This window comes from Peromyscus eremicus, chromosome 6, assembly GCF_949786415.1.
Source record: "Peromyscus eremicus chromosome 6, PerEre_H2_v1, whole genome shotgun sequence".
In the NCBI taxonomy this organism is placed as follows: domain Eukaryota; kingdom Metazoa; phylum Chordata; class Mammalia; order Rodentia; family Cricetidae; genus Peromyscus; species Peromyscus eremicus.
The window spans coordinates 121017270-121037356 of record NC_081421.1 but is presented as its reverse complement, the minus strand read 5'-3'; positions in this window follow the sequence as shown (position 1 = coordinate 121037356).

Below are 20087 nucleotides of genomic sequence, written 5' to 3'. Positions count from 1 at the left end.
TGTTACCATTTGCAGTCATCCAACAGGCCCTCTCCCAGTTTTCTGACACATGCTTTACATGCATCAACTTTTGGTACTAGGATTTTAAATCTATGATGAAGCAGGCCAGAAATTCTTCATTTATATCCATTATTTTTCATTAATGTAGTTTTCCTTTACTAGCAGTTGTATAAGAAGGACCTATTGAGTAGGTCAGTTCGGACTGTCTCTCGACCATTGCCAGCAGTCTGTTGTGGGGGTATCTTTGTGGATTTCTGTGGGCCTCTCTAGCACTTTGTTTCTTCCTATTCTCATGTGGTCTTCATTTACCATGGTCTCCTATTCCTTGTTCTCCCTCTCTGTTGTTGATCCAGCTGGGATCTCCCACTCACCCAAGCTCTCTTTCCCTCGACCCTCGCCCTTCACTACCCCCACTCATGTCCAGGCTGTTCATGTAGATCTCATTCCATTTCTCTGTCGTTGGGCGATCCCTGTGTCTTTCTTGGGGTCCTGTTTTCCAGGTAGCCTGCCTGGTGATGTGAGTAGCAGTCCAGTCATCCTTGTTCCACATCTAGTATCCTGTTATGAGTGAGTACATACCATGTTTGTCTTTCTGAGTCTGGGATACCTCACTCAGGATGATTTTTTCTAGATCCATCCATTTGTCTGCAAACCTCATGATGTCATTGTTTTTCTCTGCTGAGTAGTATTCCATTGTGTATATGTACCACATTTTGTTTATCCATTCTTCAGTTGAAGGGCATCTAGGTTGTTTCCATGTTCTGGCTTGACCTACTCTGGTGATGGGATGGCCAAACACCCTAATTGTCGTGCTAGAAACCTCATCCAACTACTGAGGGATCTGGATGCAGAGATCCATGACTAGGCCCCAGGTGGATCTCTGAGAGTCCAATTAGCGAGAATGAGGAGGGTTTATATGAGCGAGAATTGTTGAGACCAAGGTCGGATAAAGCACAGAGACAAATAGCCAAACAAACGGAAACACATGAAATATGAACCAATGGCTGAGGGGTCACCAACTGGATCAGGCCCTCTGAGTGGGTGAGACAGTTGATTGGCCTGATCTGTTTGGGAGGCATCCAGGCAGTGGGACCGGGTCCTGTGCTCATTGCATGAGTTGGCTGTTTGAAACCTGGGGCCTATGCAGGGTCCCTTGGCTCGACATGGGAGGAGGGGACTGGACCTACCTGGACTGAGTCCACCAGGTTGATCTCAGTCTGTGGGGAAGGCTTTGCCCTGGAGGAGATTGGAATGGGGGGCAGGCTGGGGGGAGGGTGAGGGGGGCGGGAGGGGGGAGAACAGGGGAATCTGTGGCTGATATGTAGAACTGAATTGTATTGCAAAATAAAAATTAAAAAAAAAAAAGAAGGACCTATTGAACATACGACTTCCTCAGAAGTAATAAAGAATCTCAGATAAAATCTAAAACCATTAGTTTGTAAATTTATACATAAATACATAATTTCTTGAATGCTTACAATGTATCAAGCAGTTGTCTTCTGATTCTTCATAATTACAAATAGAAGACTTCTATATCCCTAAAGAGACTTCAGATATATTTGTTCAGCCATATGGGAGAAATGGTATTTTGAAAATGAGCCAGGAATCATAATATGTATTCATGCCTGTGGTAGCAAAGTATGTTTAGTTGTTTTCCATGTATCCCAGTTTCATCCAGTTTGGAAGACAGAGTGATGAATGAGTAATTTGCAATAAATGATTACTTCATATGTTGCTTCAATTTTTGGAGAATTGATTAATTAATTGAATATTATATTCTGGGCTTTAGAAATTTCTCAATTGAGAAGACTGTCTAGAAAGAGACTGCAGGCCTAGAGAGATGGCACCTCAAGTAGGAAGACTCAGTATTTCTCTTCCAGAGAAACTGAGTTCAGTTCCCAGCACCTAGATCTGCCAGCTCACAACTGCTTGTAACATCAGGGCCCACAGCTTCTTAAGGCCTCTGTGAATATTTATGCAAATATAGCATTCACTCATACAGAAACACACACTTTCACATAAACAAAAATAAAATAAATAAGACTTTTAAAAACATAAAACAAAACATTGACCTCATGCAGCTTACATTCAACTGGATTTTTATTCTTAATAAATTTACTGAGAACTACATTTTCTCATCTGGCCCTTAGCTATAGGAATTTGTGGAATTCTGTGACTTATACCTTACTACTCTTCTTAAGACACAACTTGAGTTAATATTTTTCTAAATTTTTATAATTACTCCATAGCTGTGATAAAATACTTGACTATCATATTAAGGGTGGAAATATGGGCCCAGTAATTGGCCCCATTAGTTTATGGCCTGTGCATCATGAGATATCACTTCCCAGGAGCAACATGTGGCAGGATAAAGAGGTTCATCTCCTGCTTTTCTGGATGTCAAAGAGAGTTTGTTGGGAGAATCTGGCCTCATCTCATCATCAAGTAATTAATCTATTAACAAAGACAAAGACCTTAAAGGGTCCATAAACTGTAACTAAGCATTTCCCACTTGAGCTTTGAGGGTTATATCTTAAGATTAAACCACAATAGTTGCTGCCTTACTCATTTCGTTGCTTCTCAGCAACTGCAGTTATCACTCTGGACACAAAGTCACATCATACCATGCCTTTGCACAAAACACTAGTCAGATTCCTTTTCCAGTGAAAGGAATTGGACACTGGTCTCTGTAACAGTTCACCACGTGACATCGTGATAGCTCTCTGATTTCATCTCCCACTTTCCTTATCACTGCTCCTGAAAACACTCAACTTGTCATTCTCACCATGGTTCATTTCAGAACACTTGCAGTTAATTTTTTCACTTCTCAGTTGGGAAACTCAGAATCTCATGGCTAAATATGTTAATTCTTGAAATTTTTCACTTAAAATTCAAAATCTTGACATACCATATTCAGGCTACAACCTTCTTCTACTTGCAAATCTATGTAAAAGAGTTCATATTTTATTTTTTTCAGTGGTACAGGCTTTTTAGTGTCCATCTTTCTCCATTAGATTTTTAGTCCTTCAGGTTGCTTCTGTTACTTTTATCCATTCTTGTATTCATTTTTTTCTGTTGCTTTTTTCACAATTTATATAATTCTTGCAACCACAGAGAACTAAAACTATATTTATTAACTCTGTTTTTTAGATAAAGGCTGTTTACTTATTTACTTTTATTATATGTGTATGAATATTTTGCTTGCTTGTATGTTGTACCAGTAAAAGTCAAAAGAGTATCAGATTCACTGGTACTGGGACCATTACAGATGGTTATTAGCTGCTGTGTTGGTTCTGGGAATCAAGTCTGGGTCCTCCAAAAGATCAGTCAATGTAGCTTGAAGTTTTCCTGTGTCCTGGCCAGTTGCATGGTCCCTCAGCTGCTTATAAAATAATCACTGAGATGCCTGGCGGTGGTGGTGCATGCCTTTAATCCCAGCACTTGAGAGGCAGAGCCAGGCAGATCTCTGAGTTTGAGGCCTGCCTGGTCTACAGAGCAAGATCCAAGACAGGCACCAAAACTACACAGAGAAACCCTGTCTTGAAAAAAAACAAAAACAAACAAACAAACAAAAAACCACTCAGAAGCTTATATTAATTATAACTCCTCAGCCATTAGCTCAGGCTTATTACTGACTAGCTCTTACACTTAAATTAACCCGTAATTCTTATCTATGTTTAGCCATGTGGCTTGGTATCTTTTCTCAGTTCTGCCTTGTCATCTTGCTTCCTCTGTGTCTGGCTGGTGACTTATTACTCAGCCTTTCCTCTTCCCAGAATTCTCCTCATCTGCTTGCCCTGCCTATACTTCCTGCTTGGCTACTGTCCAATCAGCATTTTATTAAACCAGTGTACAAAAGCACTATCCTAGAGCATGTCAATGCTCCTAAAACATGAGCCAACTCTCCAGCTCTGCTCTTAGAGTCTGAACCAAAACTAGAATCAAGATGTCAACAACATTTGATTCTTATTTACAGAACCTTGTGGGGAATCTGTCTTCACGCACACATAAATTGTTGGTAAATTCAGATTGCTGCAATCTTCATCAAATTTCCTTGCTCACTATCAGTAGAGTCATTCTTAGCTACCAGAACCTGCCAACATGATTTGGCCTTTGACTACCTGTATTTTTAAGCCAGAAAAGGTATGCTCTTATCTTTAAAATCTGTCTTCTACTGCTACCAGATGAATAATACTCTCCCCTATGATTAGATTATGTCCATACAAAGTGGCATAAATTTATTGCTTTGTAGAGTAATATAGGCCTGAAAGTGGTAATTCATGCTATTTCTTGCATTCAAAGATGAAGAGAACTCTATAGGGTAATTCAAGGCAATTTGGAATTCTGCTGGATCTAATTTCTTCAGTCCATGTTCCAATGAGTGTTTTAAAAGCTTATTGAGTGAATGCAAAATGAAAGGAACAAACCAGTGCGGTGGACTCATATGCCTGCATTGAGAACTTTATACGAATTACTCAACATCTGCCTAGAATAACCCACTTTTATTATTTACCTGCAGCATATACCCAAGACACACAGAATGACACCTTTTCCTTTGGAAGTCAAATCATCTTGCTGTGTTTAGAGAAGACATTATCTCAGCTACTGTTCATCTGAATCAGCCCCCAGAGAGAGTAAGATTGGATGCTACCCACAAGGACCTACGGCCTTAAGATTTCATCACTTGCTTCTTTATACTGTCTTCTACTCTTTGATACATACAATCCTTTTCTAGCTAAGTTCTGCCCTTCTTTATTCTGTTTAATGCTCCACCTTTTGCCAAATTCTTGGTACTTTTCCTTCTTTTCAGAATGTACATCTTTGAACCTCAGAATCCAAAAAAGAAGCTAGTGAATAGAATGAGGGAAGGGTTAGCAAGGATAGAAAAAGAGAGGAGTAAGGAAAAATTGATAAATAAAGAGAGGGAAACATACATTAATATTTCTAACAGATTATTCACTCACTACATTTTTATGCATTTACTTTACTATATAATAATCACACAATAACACGTCTCTGTCTCTCTTAGAATGAGAGATGCTTAAGGACAGAAACAAAGATCATTGATTTATGTCTTTATTTTCATTTCCTGGCAGTTTTCAGAGCAGTCATCCAATAAATGCTTCCTGAGTAAATGAAAAATGAGTGCATGAATTAAAAACATAAAATAGAATATGTACACAATTTTTATTCAGTTTAATATGGAAGCATGCAGCCTCACAAAAGATAGCCAGATTGCAAATGTCTAGGCAGACAAAGATATATAGAAGAGAATTACGGATAGTTTTGTCATATAACAGAATAGGAACCATAAAGAAATATTGATGATAAATGCTATCTTTCTACTAATATAGTTTTGAACATAATCAAAATATTTGAGCTCTTTTACGATACATTTTCCTGTGCCATTTACAAATATGAATCATATTATTAAATTCAAACATTTTTTCTTGGATGCCAATAGCATGCAGAATATATTCCAAAAGTTATAAATCTGCCTAGGTTGTTTTTTGATATCTGCTAGAGGATGTTCACATTAAGATAAATGGATTGTCATGTTTCAAGAACTGTTTAGTTTCACTTTTAGGGGACCATCTGTCCTCTGATGAATGGCTCTGTGTATAAGATTGGGCATGCTGATTTAGCTCTTTTTAAGATAAATGCCATAGCTAATTAGTTTTTTGAGAGTATGATTCTTAACCTCCCTGACTTCCATAATCTTTTCTGAAGATAACTATATAATAAGGGTTCATGCTCACTTAAAGGTTTCTTTCAGGGTGCAGATGCATTCCTCATGAATTACAGGGAAAAAGTGAAAGGTTAGGTTTCATGTACTCTGGACTGAATCACGCCCTTCCCTCCTGAGAAACTAACTCTTTAGTGGAGTGTACAGTTCGAAGCACACATGCTGGATACTCGGGAAAAGAAGAGGGCCAATTCTTTCTTTTTATAAGTTTACTCATCTTAGAGCAGAGAGTTGTCACAGCCCAATCACCTAAACATTTGTTTGGAATGCCACTTAGCATCATGTGGAAGAGAACTACAATAAAAAAATTTTTAAAATTAAATGAAATTGCATGTAATGAGCTTCATGATTGGTTGATTTGGTGAGGACTATTTAATTTGAGGCTGTGAATGAATATATTCAAATCATTCAGATTATAGCCATAATTGTACAATCAGTGACACTATTCATTAAACATATCCAATTGTGTTTTACAGTTAGAAATCATCAAGGGACTTGCAGTAGCATACACATAAAATATTCAGTTTAAAATGATCAAAATTACCTTTGTAAAACAAATATTGTTTTCTCAGTTTGACAAGCTACTCTAGGTCCCCCTTGTATAAAATGTCATTCTGCAGCACTTTCTTTGACTTTATAAATGTTTTAAATTCCATTATATATCCCTGATACTGTAGCCAACTACAGTAATTAGTTTGATTAGTACGTAAAATTCTAACTAATGGAACAGGTCAATATGAAGTGGAGGTATTAATATTCATGGATTTTTGAGAAATGTTCCAAATTCCATTTTACAGTACATTCTTAAATTTGAGGAAATCATGACTGAAATGAGGGAAGAGTGTAAATAAACTTAGTTTTATGAGTACTCATTTTTTAATTGAAATTGATTTTATTATTCAACAGGTATTTATTGAACAAGTAGTCCATGCAGCACCAACACTTTGTGTTAGGAGTAATGTCTGCAATTCACTCCATGTGTTTTCTAGATTTTACTTAATAGTTTCCTAGAAGTGAAGCACACACTATTCTGTTTGTCTTCATTAAATGGAATGGCCAAGTGGATATCCTCTCTATTACATTTCCTAAAAGTCCATCCAGAAACCCCTGATATATGCCTCAAAACTGCAGCCTATCACTTTTTACATGTGTGGTGATTATTCTCAGTACAGAGTAAACAGCAACTTACAACTCACATAAAATCTATGAATTTATAGAGTTTATTTTTCATATTTATATCCACAGGATCTTTTCCATAACTAAACTAGTAGGAAATCCCAGTTCCCTAGTACACTTCTCTGACAATCATCTGTCTCAGGACATCAACCATAATTGTAAAATATTCATCGTTTTTGAGAATAATGCTTATCCTTATGAATTGATTTCTGGTAGAGTTAGGCAATTCTCACTAAATATTAAGATAGAAGAAATTGTGTCATTTCTGTCTACATGACTCTAACTTTCTTTTATTCTGTGTACCAACAATGAGCCCACTGCTGCCAATGGGAAGCTGTATTGTTTGCTTGTTTGTTTGTCTGTTTTCATGGCAGGGTTTTTCTGTATAGTTCTGGTTGTCATGGTGTTCACTCTGTAGACCAGGCTGACCACTAACTCACAGAGATCAGCCTGCCTCTGTCTGCCTAGTGCTGGAGTTAGAGGAATGCACCACCACTGGCTGGTGGGAAACTATAGTTTTTTAAACACACAATAAACATGCTCTGCCACATTAAATTCAAGTACTGCATTAGGAAGATTTGAAAGTAATTTTAAGATAAGAATTTCTGGCCGGGCGGCGGTGGCACACGCCTTTAATTCCAGCACTTGGGAGGCAGAGCCAGGCGGATCTCTGTGAGTTCAAGGCCGGCCTGGGCTACCAAGTGAGTTCCAGGAAAGGCGCAAAGCTACACAGAGAAACCCTGTCTCGAAAAACCAAAAAAAAAAAAAAAAAAGATAAGAATTTCTGTGTTGAATGTATGATTGGTAATGAAAAGGGACACTTGTTCATCTTATTCATTGTTATTCTGAGTTTCAGGTCCCATTGATGACTGGTATATTTTAAATATGTAGTAAATATTGATACATGTTCAAAGAACACTTTGTCTATACATAGTACTAGAATAAAATACCTTGTTTCCTAAACCTGTGACTATTGTATCTTCAGAGGAGTAAATACATTAGGCTTCATATTTTTTTTCTTTCAGGAGCTTATAGTAACTCATCAAGAAGTAGGTTTGGAATAGAGCAAAAGCTTCTGACACAACCCCAGAGTGTCAGGCTTTTCCTAGAGGTGAATATGAGTGGGCTTCCTTTCTCAACAAGGTGGTTACTTTCATACAAGGATCTTCTGATGTCATTTAGGTTTATAAATCTTCACTTTCCTTTGGCATTAAATATGTAGATCATTTTGTAAATTAGATCTTCCTCTATTACAATGCTGCCCATGGTTTGTGTAGCCCAACTAAACTCAATCCAGGCACAATTCATTCTGAGGTAATGACATGAGCAACCTTGTATTTTACTCTAGCAATTTGATTTTTGTGTATGTTTTCCACTTAATAAATTCTTCTGAACTCTTCTATGATTCTTTGGGTTGGTTTTTTTTTTTTTTGTATGTTTGTTCTGTGAAGTGTTGATATTATCCTGCTTCCCATGTTATTAATCGTTGGAAGAAGAGTGGGTCACCAGAAAAAAAAAAGTCCAGAAATACTGTAAGGTAAGGAGATGATACTTAAACAAAAACAGAAATTAAGAGATGCCATCTACAGCTTTTTTCTCATAAAAGTTATTAATTTTGTTAGATAATGTCATTAAATACAAGTCAAAAGAAAATGGTGTGTTTGAAGGTGAACAGAACAGAAAGTCCTGAAATTATATAGCAAATGAAATTTTTTAGTCTTTAGTAATTAAGTCAAAATATGCTACTTTCAAGACATAAGACTCCTGTATCCTTAACACTAAAAATGCCAAACACACAATATTTGCTTTGTTAGAAATACTTGAATATTACTTTATATCCCATTCTAAAGAGGCAAAACCTATCAATGCAATACAATTTTCAGAAGGTATTTAAACTGAAATCTCTATGAGTTTTGAAAAACACTGTTTTCCTTTTAGTAGTCAGTATGAAAACAGGCTTCACTGGTTACAGTTTGTGTTTCTCCTTACTCTATGAAGCAACTTTTAAATCAAATGACAAAATTATGTTTGAATCACTTTTCAAATTTTCATAATTATATGCTTTTCCCACTTGGATACAGTGTAAGAATGTTTGCTTGTAATGTTATATTTACATTTTACTTATTTTTTTATTTTAATTTTCTCTTCTGAATAACATGTTCTAAATAATGTAGCAGATACCATTTATTCTCTTGAGTACCTTGTGATATGGAAAATAGCTATCTAATATTGCAAAATTTATATTTTTAGGAAAAATAAGAAAATATCCCCTTAATAAAATATTATGAAAACAAGGAATTCTATTTCTAAGAATGGAACATAAGGTAACTATGCCTTTCTCTGTTTTTGCCTGTGTGTCTGCCTCTCTGAGTCTCTGTTTGTCTGTCTATCTGTTTCTGTCTCTCTAAGACACACACACACACACACACACACACACACACACACACACACACACACGCAAACCTGTAAAGACCCACAGGATACAATATTGGTTCCAAATTACATACCAACACTGTAGTACTTAGTCTTGGTTGCCAAGTTGACTGTGTTCTAACACACCTAGAACCCGGAAAACACTACAGTAGTGAGTGCTGGAGGATCTTTCCAGGAACAATTTACAGTGCAGTCAGTGAACAAAATCAGGGGATGATTACAACTTTTGTGGGCAGCACCATCCATAAGCTGAGGGACCAGATGGAACTGGGAGCAGAGTCTGGAACTCCCAGCATGCACAGTCTCACTCATTGCTGCTGTCATCAATGGGAGGTTTCAGACTCCATCTTCTTTGCTTTGAAAATGTGGACCCACCAGCAACGATCCTAGGGTTTCCAGGTGTCCAAACACAGACTGGGTCTTCAACGTTGACTTGTAGCTAGAGTTTTCTCCAGTCCTGCCTGGCCCACGGTCAGGACAAATCTCTCTCACTCGCCTGTCCCACAGCCGCTCAGATCCAACTGAGTAAACACACAGAGACTTATATTGCTTACAAACTGTAAGGCCACAGCAGGCTTCTTGTTATCTAGTTCTTATATCTTAAATTAACCCATTTCTATTAATCTGTAAGTTGCCACATGGCTCGTGGCTTACCGGTACCTTACATCTCGCTTGTCATGGCGGCAGCTGGCAGCGTCTCTCTGCCTCAGCCTTCCACTTCCCTGAATTCTCCTCTCTCCTTGTCCCACCTTCTGTCTGTCTATCTATCTATCTATCTATCTATCTATCTATCTATCTATCTATCTATCTATCTATCTCCTTGTCCCATCTTCTACTATCCTTCCTGCCTGGCTACTGGCCAATCAGCATTTTATTCATACTGCTCCTGCTCGATATCCGCAGCATTCACCTTTCTTCTTCTCAGGTTTCCAGTTTCTTGGTAGGAATGGCCACTGAGTTCCTCAACTCTCTACCTTACTGGCAATCATTGTGGAACAGTTGACCTTTAAACATATTGTCAGTGTAATAAATACCCTCTCCTAATTGTGTATCCATTCTTTTGGATTTGTGCTTCTAGTAAAGCCTAACACAGATTCTGTCATCAGAAGTTATAAAGGTACAGAATTTTAAGAATGAATTTTCTTAACTAGTTTTGCACTTTCTGAACTTGGTTCCATAATTTGGCTAACCCTAAAATAAACACTGTTTTGATAGAGACACTGGAAATCCATGAGAAGAACCATTTGAAGAGACATGCAAAGAAAATGTGTTTTGTATTGTGAATACAAGGTCAGCCAAAGCTGTGGCTATAAGGAAGAACTTCTATGTGTTAGTCACTTTTTCACAGTTTTGATAATATACACAAGAACACAACTTGAAGGTAGACTTATTTTGGCTCACGGTCTCAGTCTGTGGTCATCATGCTCCATTGCTATGATCCTTAAAGTAAAGCCCAAACTGTATGGTAGAATGACATGACATGAAATCTACTTATATTGTGACAATCAGCCAGCAAGGTAACAGAGATGAAGGGCCTAGAGATGAGATCTAACCTCCAAGTCACACTTTTTTGACTCACTTGTTTTCACTGAGCCCTGTCTCCCAGTTTTCATCATGGATAAAATAATACCACCAAATTATATAAACACTCATACATAATCACAAATTATGTAAACAATGGATATATCTCAGTGGGTAAAAGCCCTTGCTTTACTAAAAAGCATGAGGAACCATATTCAATCCTAACTATGTATGTAAAAAAAGCTAATTGTGGCTCTGTGCTCATCTCAACTCCAGTGCTATGTGGCAAAGGTAAGGGTGGCAGAGATAGCAGGATCATTGAGGCTTTCTGGTTGCTGAAGAAGTTAAATGAGAAACCCTCCCTTAAAGGTACAGGGTATAGAATGGTCTAACAGGACATCCCACATCTTCCTGTGGTGCTCAGATCTAGGCATGGACATGTGCATCCTCACATAGACACATGTCTCTCTGTGCAAAATATACTTATACAAACATACACTCAAGCAAAAAGAAACATTATCAAAGCAGCAATGGATTAATCCAGTGATGAAGTAAAAAAAACCTCAAGATCCACTCACTTCCCAGAGTTTCACCAGCTGGTAATCAAGACATTAACATACAAGTTCCTAGGTAGTGCTCAGTCAAACCATGATATCGAACCTTCCCAGTCCCCACCAAGAGTCTATGAAGGACTAACTAGTAAAAGCTGATGAGTGAAACAGAAAAAGTCATGGGCAGTTATCACCTCTCTGTTCAGCAAAGCCATGAAAAGCAATGGATGCTGGAAAAACAGGAGGATGGGGACAAATAAACAAACAAAAATAAAAACAAATAAAAACAACCGGAGCATTAGACTCATGCCCAAAGCCTCCTTTGAGTTACATGAAGCACAGAATCACAGAATATTCTGAGGGTAGCCATAGCAACAGAATCTCAAACCCAGGTGCCCCTTAAACATAAAGTCAAACTCCATTCTCAACAACCACGTAAAAGAAATAAGCTTATTGTCATATTCAATCAAATCAGACTTGCCTTGCATTTTTTTCTTTTTTCTTTTTTATTTTTTTAGCTAATACCTGTGGTGTCCACCATTAAGGAAAACATGAAATAAACAGGAAAGGATAGGGAAACATTTCTAATCTTTAAGAAAAAGCTGTAAATTAATAATTGATTAACAGGTTTCTGTCTTGTGCTCTTTAGTATGAAGTTATTCTTAGTGTGTTTGTGTATGTGTGTGTGCTCAGGTACACATGCATATGTATGTGTGAAGTGTGTGTCTTGGTGCATGCCTGTGTATATGTGTGTGTACATGTGTGTATGTATGCCTGTGTCTGTATGTGTTCTTGTGCGTCATATGCACACATGCGAAGGTCAGAGGAAATTCTATGAAAGGTGCTTTCTTTCAGCATCTTTTGAGTCACAGTCTATTGCTATACACAGATGTCTATGCTAGGCTAATTGGCAAGTAAGTGCCATGGCTTTTCCTTTTTCCACATCCAACTTTGTTTCATAAACACTGGGATTATGATTGACTTCTCAATACTGGGCCTGGATTTATGTGGTTTCTTGGATCTGAACCCCAATACTCACATCTCTCCAGGAAGTGCTTGACACATCTAGCCATTTCTTCATCTCAAGAATGCAATTCCTAAACTGTGGTTATTATAGAAGCTCCATGAACATTATCTGAGAAATAGAGATACAAACTTTCAGGCCTGTTCCAGGCATAGTGAATCAGACGATCTAATTCCAGCCCAGGAATGTGCTGGAAGGTGCTTTCTAGGTAACTCAGCCCTCAGCACTTCCAGATACATTAGAGGGAGGAGTCATTAAGCTGGTCTAGACCCATTTCCTTAAAAAAAATGTAATGATGGAGGAAGGACTGTGTTGCCACTGCCACATTTCCATCTACACACATGAGGAACAGTCTGCATTTTTTTTTTTTGCTTTTGTATTTTTCTTCTTGCACCTGCAATGTCTGTTAGTTCACAAGGGAAGCTGTTGGTGTTGGCCACTAAGCCTTTGACCTTCTATCATCTAACCTGTCTTACACATTTCAGACCTGTCTGATCTCTCCCAAATATACTATTGGAGAACGCTGATCTAAAATTTCAGCGATGATTATAAAGGAAAATGTCAGGTATCTGATTTCTTCACAATATATGTTACTCATATAAGAGAGTCCATTTTAAATATAAAATTAATTTGTGTTTCCTCTTTAAAATCTACTAATGCTCTCTTTCCAAGAAAACTGGTACTGTGATAAGTGCTGGTGAGCTGGCATAATACTTAACATCTGGAGCAGGTGCTGAGAGATGAGGAGCATTGTAAAGTAATTCATCAATCATGGCATAAAAGGGCTCACTGTACTATTTCATGAAGTCAACTGTAGTAGATTTAATTTTGATATTTAGTCAAAGTTATAGAAATAAAATTTCCCCAAACAATGGTTTGTGTGCAAAAAATGTCAAGTTAAATACTTTGCTGTTACTAAATAACATAACAACCCACATACCATGTTGATATTTGTATTGGAGACAACATGTAAGGCAGAGTAAGACAGAATTATCCCATTCATACTCAAAAGTGTCTTAGGATTATATTTACTATGTTTTAGTATTTAAGAAACACATGAAAACTCAGTGTTCTATTTCTTAATTTTTGTAAAGCATTAGCCCTTCCAAAAATATAATGTAGAAATGTTTAAGACTTCACGTCTAGCTAAAAATTCTACATAGAATTTAAAAAAAAAAAACTTGAGTGTTATCAATGAAAGTATGGAACTTGGTGTAGTTTGAAAACATATCACCTGTCTTTACACCTAGACTCTTCTGCTGATTGTGACATGGACACTTCTATCTAAGTTTAACTTTATTGCTTCCATTTTTTTGCCTTGGCAAGTTTTTTGAGACCTAAGCAAATGATTGGCCTTGATGGAACCAGCATTCATTATTCTTATTTAGAAAAAACAAACAAACAAACAAACAACAACTATGTTTAAAGGCAAGTGCTCTTCAGAATCCATCCCAGGCAGGAGGTTGCCCTTATATATTCATTATTGTAACCTACTGTGAACAAAACATTTAAAACCAGAACCACCTCCCATCATCTCTTGTGCTACGAATTTTCTCCAATCCTTTAGGGCTCGTGTCCTACAAATGTCATGATAATGTAGAAGAGCGCTGTCTGTACTATCCATCCTGAGACTCCGACACTTTTAAAACAAAAACAGCTGGCTTAGCTACAGGAGAGAACTACAAATTGGCCTCAGGTATGAAACTACTGACAAGGAAGAGCAAAACAAGGTGAGATGCTGAGGAGAACATGATGGCAGCTGCCTTGGTGGGAATGCGCCTTAGGATTTAACAAATGGAAATGTTAAAACAAACAAACAAATAAATAAAGATCTTAGCATTAGAAAAACCAGTTCAGTTCTCTCTCAGAATTAGTAAGAGATTCTGAGAATGATTGAAGAGAAGCCTGGAGTCAGGAGAAATTATTAAAATATAAACCCTGCCTTGTAGCCTATTGAGAAATATAAACAAGGACAGTCTTTTTTAATTTTTTTATTAAGAAATTTTTTTTTTCATTTTACACACCAATCAGAGATCCCCCTCTTCCCTCTTTCCACTCCCCAGCCTCCCCCTCCCAACGGACCCCCCTCTTCCCCCTACAAGAAGGCAAGGCCTTCCAGGGGGAGGCACATATAGTAGAGGCAAATCCAAGCCCTTCTCCCACCTCAAGGCAGCAAGAAATGTCCCATCTTTCATGAGTTCCCACTAGTTTGGTTTGGTCATCTCTGCACATTTCCCCATCATGATCCTGATGCACTTGCTCATAGAATCCCTCCTCTCTCTCTCCCACTGGACTCCTGGAGCTCTGCCTGGTGTTTGGCTGTGGATCTCTTAGTTAACTTTTCATTTAATTTACCAGTCTCTTATACATACATTAGTCTGTGTACCTTGGCGTAAGCTCTCCTTCTGCTGAGTAAGGCTGGGTGGTCTGAAACATCCCCTACTGCTCTGCATGGCAAATGTGTTGCTAATTAGTCAATAAATAAAACACTGATTGGCCATTGGCTAGGCAGGAAGTGTAGGTGGGACAAGGAGGAGAATAAAGCTGGGAAGTGGAAGGCTGAGTCAGAGAGACACTGCCAGCCGCCATGATGAGAAACAGCATGTGAAGATGCTGGTAAGCCACGAGCCATGTGGCAAGGTATAGATTAATGGAAATGGATTAATTTAAGCTGTAAGAACAGTTAGCAAGAAGCCTGCCATGGCCATACAGTTTGTAACCAATATAAGTCTCTGTGTTTACTTGGTCGGGTCTGAGGCTGTGGGACTGGCAGGTGATAGAGATTTGTCCTGACTGTGGGCCAGGCAGGAAAACTCTAACTACACCCTACTCATACTCTCATATTGAAAAGCCTCTCCTTTTTTCCTTTTTTTTTTTTTTTTTTACTATTGTTATATTTTTAGCAGAGACTTAGGATGCCTGTTTATTTGAAAAGTAATTTTTCATCCTGTACATGAGGTTTCACAAGATATACTAAAGAGTAATGCCAAGTTTTCCCCCTCTAGGAACATGTGATGCCATCCCTCAGTGCCCTTACTTCATATCAGGAGACTGCCATTTTGAAGAATTAGAGACTCTCAAGAGGTCATAGGAATAAAGCAGAGTTAAAAAAGGAACATACTTTCTCCTCTCAGTCAGTCTCAGACTGAAGAGGAATCATCATCAACTTCCTTTGGGCCCCATCTATAGTACTGAAGAGTAGCTATATAACCTGTCAACTATACAGTAGTTCATAAAAATCTTCCTTTGTCTTCTACAAGATTGCTATTCTCCCCCATTGTCCCTCCCATATCAGAATTTCTGGGCCTATGAAAATTAGCCAGGAAGGAGGAAGCTTCCAACTTAGTTCCAGCCAGCTTTCTCTGTATCATGCATCCAAGGTGTGTTGTCCCCTTCCTTATAAAACATAAGAAAGGTTGGGCAGAATTCTTCCTAAGCAAAGCCATGGCTTTGGATTCTCCTAGTGCACAGACGTCAGGACCTTCCCCAGCTCTAGACAGATGATGAAGAACCAGCCTCAGTGTTGTTCTGTGACTTAGTCTGAGCCCCTCGTCCTGCTTTGCCTAGTCTATCACTCCTCTCCAAAGCTCATAGTGCAGCCCTCTTCTCTTACATTTTATGATTTCCAAGTTCCCCATTCTAGTTCCTGCTCAGCTTGATGCTGATGACAGTCTTTCTTCTCCTTAGAACCCTTTGCATAACAGGGCCTCCGTGAGTGTTCACCAGCTTCTTTGTGTATCCAATTTAGTGTTTTTATGGCATTCCTGAGTGTGTGGATGAATGGGACTGTTTCTCATGCCTTCTTCTCCTGAAAATTTTTCCTTCTGTTTGTTTTCCCCAATTCCATTTTTTAGTTTTATCTTATTATATTTTATTTTATGTCATTATTATATCTTTGAAGTCTGTTTGTTTTCTAATGAGAGAGAGAGAGAGAGAGAGAGAGGGGGGGGGGGGAAAGGATGGATCCAGACAAAAGTGCAGATGGGGAGGAACTGGAAGGAATAGAGGATGTAGAAAAATCTATTCAATAGAATCTTACACAAATTATAGTATCTTAAATTAAAAGTTTCATATACAACCTTAGAATAAAAATAAAATAACACTTAATAAGTGTTTGAAGATAAGCTACATATGAAGTAATTAAAAAAAAAAAACTGTGATGGTAACATGGCCATATAGTAACATTATCTTCTTGGTTTCCATCTTGATAGGTTTTTTTGTAATTACACCTGGATTTTCATTCAGGCTGTGGCACTTATCTCACATGTACTATTCATGAAATAATGAAGAATATTCTTATGGACAATATAAAACAATTTGGAATAATTTACACATTTTTGTGTTATTGTGACCCAGCTTTACATTGTGTTAATCTTTTTGAATGGCTATACATAAAAAACTGTACTTAAAAGTAAAATGCATATAACTCGAGGGGAGTTTTATGGAATGATGCCTCTCAAAAAGAGCCAAGTAACATATAAATGAGAATGCTTTTGTATGAATGCACAATGACGTCGGTTGTCTAGTGATAAGGAATCAATAAGCAAATGAGAAGTCTAGAATTCAGAAAGGTCTTGAGAAGCATCCGAAATGAGCTCAATTCTGTCATTACACTACAAAATTATAAGAATAAACTTCTGGTTTTGTGCTGAGTGGAAATGTCATCACATTACTCTCTGTAAATACATTCAAAAGAATAAATAATCAACTAATATTAACTTCCTGTGCCCCTAAGTGTCCCTGCCTACTCTCATCCTGTGGGGAAAGTAGTGCCGCTTAGGCTGTCACAGTAATGGCCACACGTCTCCTTTGCTGCAGTCATTGGAGGACAAATGTTCTTGAGCATTAGAAATAAACTTTCTTATTCTTAAGTAAGAAACATGAATAAAGGTATGATCAGGTCACACACAATTCAAGTTTTGTTTCTCACTGCAGCTAACTTCACAGAGAAGTCTCTTTCCTCCATAGTCTTCCAGATGGTGAGTCTAACCTGAAGAAGGAGCCTCTCTGCCCACCCACGCTGCCTTGCAGAAATCTTGGATCCCATTCTATTACTTGAGCCTGGTGAGGCTTGTTGTTGGTTTCTGAGATGAATCAGTTTCCCCACCAGACAAATCTCATATCTGTTCAGATAGATATGCCCAAAGAAATAAATTTTCATTGATAACCTGTTACAAATAGACATGTGGCATTACCAAAAAGACAGATGGTAAAGACAAATGTGGTTTGGAGCAAAGAACAAAAGAGATAAGAAGAGGCAGCAAGGTATTCCAGAATGCTGTGAATTCTTAGTGATGCTAATCTTCAGTGAAATGCAGAACTAATAAATATATCTGTAAAATAATAAACTTCGCAAACTTTCTCATGAAATCTGTGAGTAAAGCTGTTTCATGGTAATTTTGTACTTCAGCAGTCTTCACTGCTGTCTGATTTCACTTAGTTTTATTGCTAAATGAAGTTAAAATGTGGCTCACTCACAAACTCATAAATTATTGCCGCCAAACTTAAATATATTTAAAACATATTTTTCCATGATGATTGCTAGTAGAAAGAGCATTTCAATATGTCTAAATGACAATAAATATGAGATGTATTTTGCTTGACTTGAGGATCTAATAATTATCACCTGATGTTTGGAAAACAACAATATTTCAAGAAAATAAAAGGCAGCACTTTAAAAAGTAATAAGGTTTAGACAATAGTCTATGTTAAAATACTATGAAGATTTTGGATCAGAAGGATTAGGTCATAAAAACAATTGAACTTCTTAATGGACACATATAGGAGTTTATTAGGTTGAAATTGATTTTTAAATTAGTAATCATCAGTAAAATATGCTTCTGAAAGTTAAAAATAAGTTATCTTAATTTGCATTCAAAATTATTGATACAGTGAAATTATATGCAGGGAAATATGGTACTGACTAAATTAAAAAAACATTATTATATGCTTTTTAACTATATTTTTTTAACATTTAAAGAGAAGAAACTGAATTTGAGTTCAATGGGAAATCAGATGTTTGGAAAAAATATTAAACCCCTTCAAACATCAATTCTAACACACTAAATAGAGAAATTATTCCTTCTGCTTTAATTTGAGTGAGTCATTGACACAAATTACTGTCTTTTGTCTCTGTTATTGGCCAAAGAAAGATGAAATAAGTCAGTATTATTATTGTGGAATGCAAGATAAGATAGAATTATGCACTTCTTACATTTTATTATACACTCCATTACCTAATTTCAGCTGGAATATTACCATTTTGAAAGTCTGCATTGAAATACTCTGTATGCAGGTCTGACGAAAGTGTCATAACATTACACTCTGTATAAACAGCTGTTGACTAAAGAAAGGAAGTAAAACAATGTCTGGAGAATATGTTGAAACATGTATAGGCAAATATTAAAACATGCCTAAAATTAAGGAAGTTTTTCACAAAGGCAAAAGTTATTATATATTTGAATTTCTAACTATGCTTCGGAAGTAATCATTAGAGTTATCGAATTAGATTATGATACGGAGGAATGCAGTTTGAGTACAGAAAGTATAAAACAAGAAGCTTATTTTTCTTAGAGCCAATAATACCACCTTTAAGAAATAACACTTGACCTTTTCCAAAGCAAACTTTCAAAATTTATATTCTATGTTTGTTTTCACTCCTAGATTTCCAGTATTCTTGCTCCAATTAAATATGTTTAACGTTTTAATTTAAATTATTACTTGTATTGCAATGAACAATACCTAAATCCTGAATCAAAACATTCATTCCAAACTTCTTAAAATAGTATCCTGCTTGACTCCCAGGAAACTGAAATGTGTCAAATCCTCCTGGGCCCTCCACCTGGGCCCTTGTTATTCTCTAAAGCAGATGGTAACTGTTAACACAGCAGGTTACTCTGCACTTCCAAAGTTCATCTCCTATGGGTTCATTCCTGTGGTTAGTCACAAACTCTGTGAAATCTCACCCTCCAATATAACCATGCTCCCAACCTCAATCCAGGCCTTTTCAATTCCTTTACCAAACAATTACAATCACTTCTTTGGAGTTCCAATTCTCTAATTCTTCTCCAAAAATTATTGACCATGTTTTTCATACAGAGATTATTTAATTGAAAATAGATTCTTCTCTCATACAATGCATCCTGACCACAGTTTCCCCTTTATTCTCTCCTCCCTACTCCATACCCCACCTCCACTCTCCCCTAGATCTACTCCTTCTCCATTTCCCTTCAGAAAAGGGCAGGCTTACAAGAGACAACAACTAAACACAATAATACAAGATACAATAAGACAAGGCAACAACCCTCATATAGAGGCTGAACAATGCAGCCCAATAGGAGAGAAGAGTCCCAAGAGCAGGCAAAAGAGTCAGAAACAAACCTGCTCTTACTGTTAAGTTTCCCACAAAAACATAAAGCTAGCAGCCATAATATATACACAGAAGTGTGGTCATATTTTATTTGTGCAACCCAGTAAAGTTTATCTGAGGCTCAGAGGAAAAAGCCAGCCACTGTATCAAACATAGAAGTCAGGCAATGGTAGCATATGCCTTTAATCCTATCATTTGGGAGGCAGGGATCTGTCTAGATCTCTGTGAGTTCAAGGCCACACTGGGAACAGAACCAGGCATGGTGAC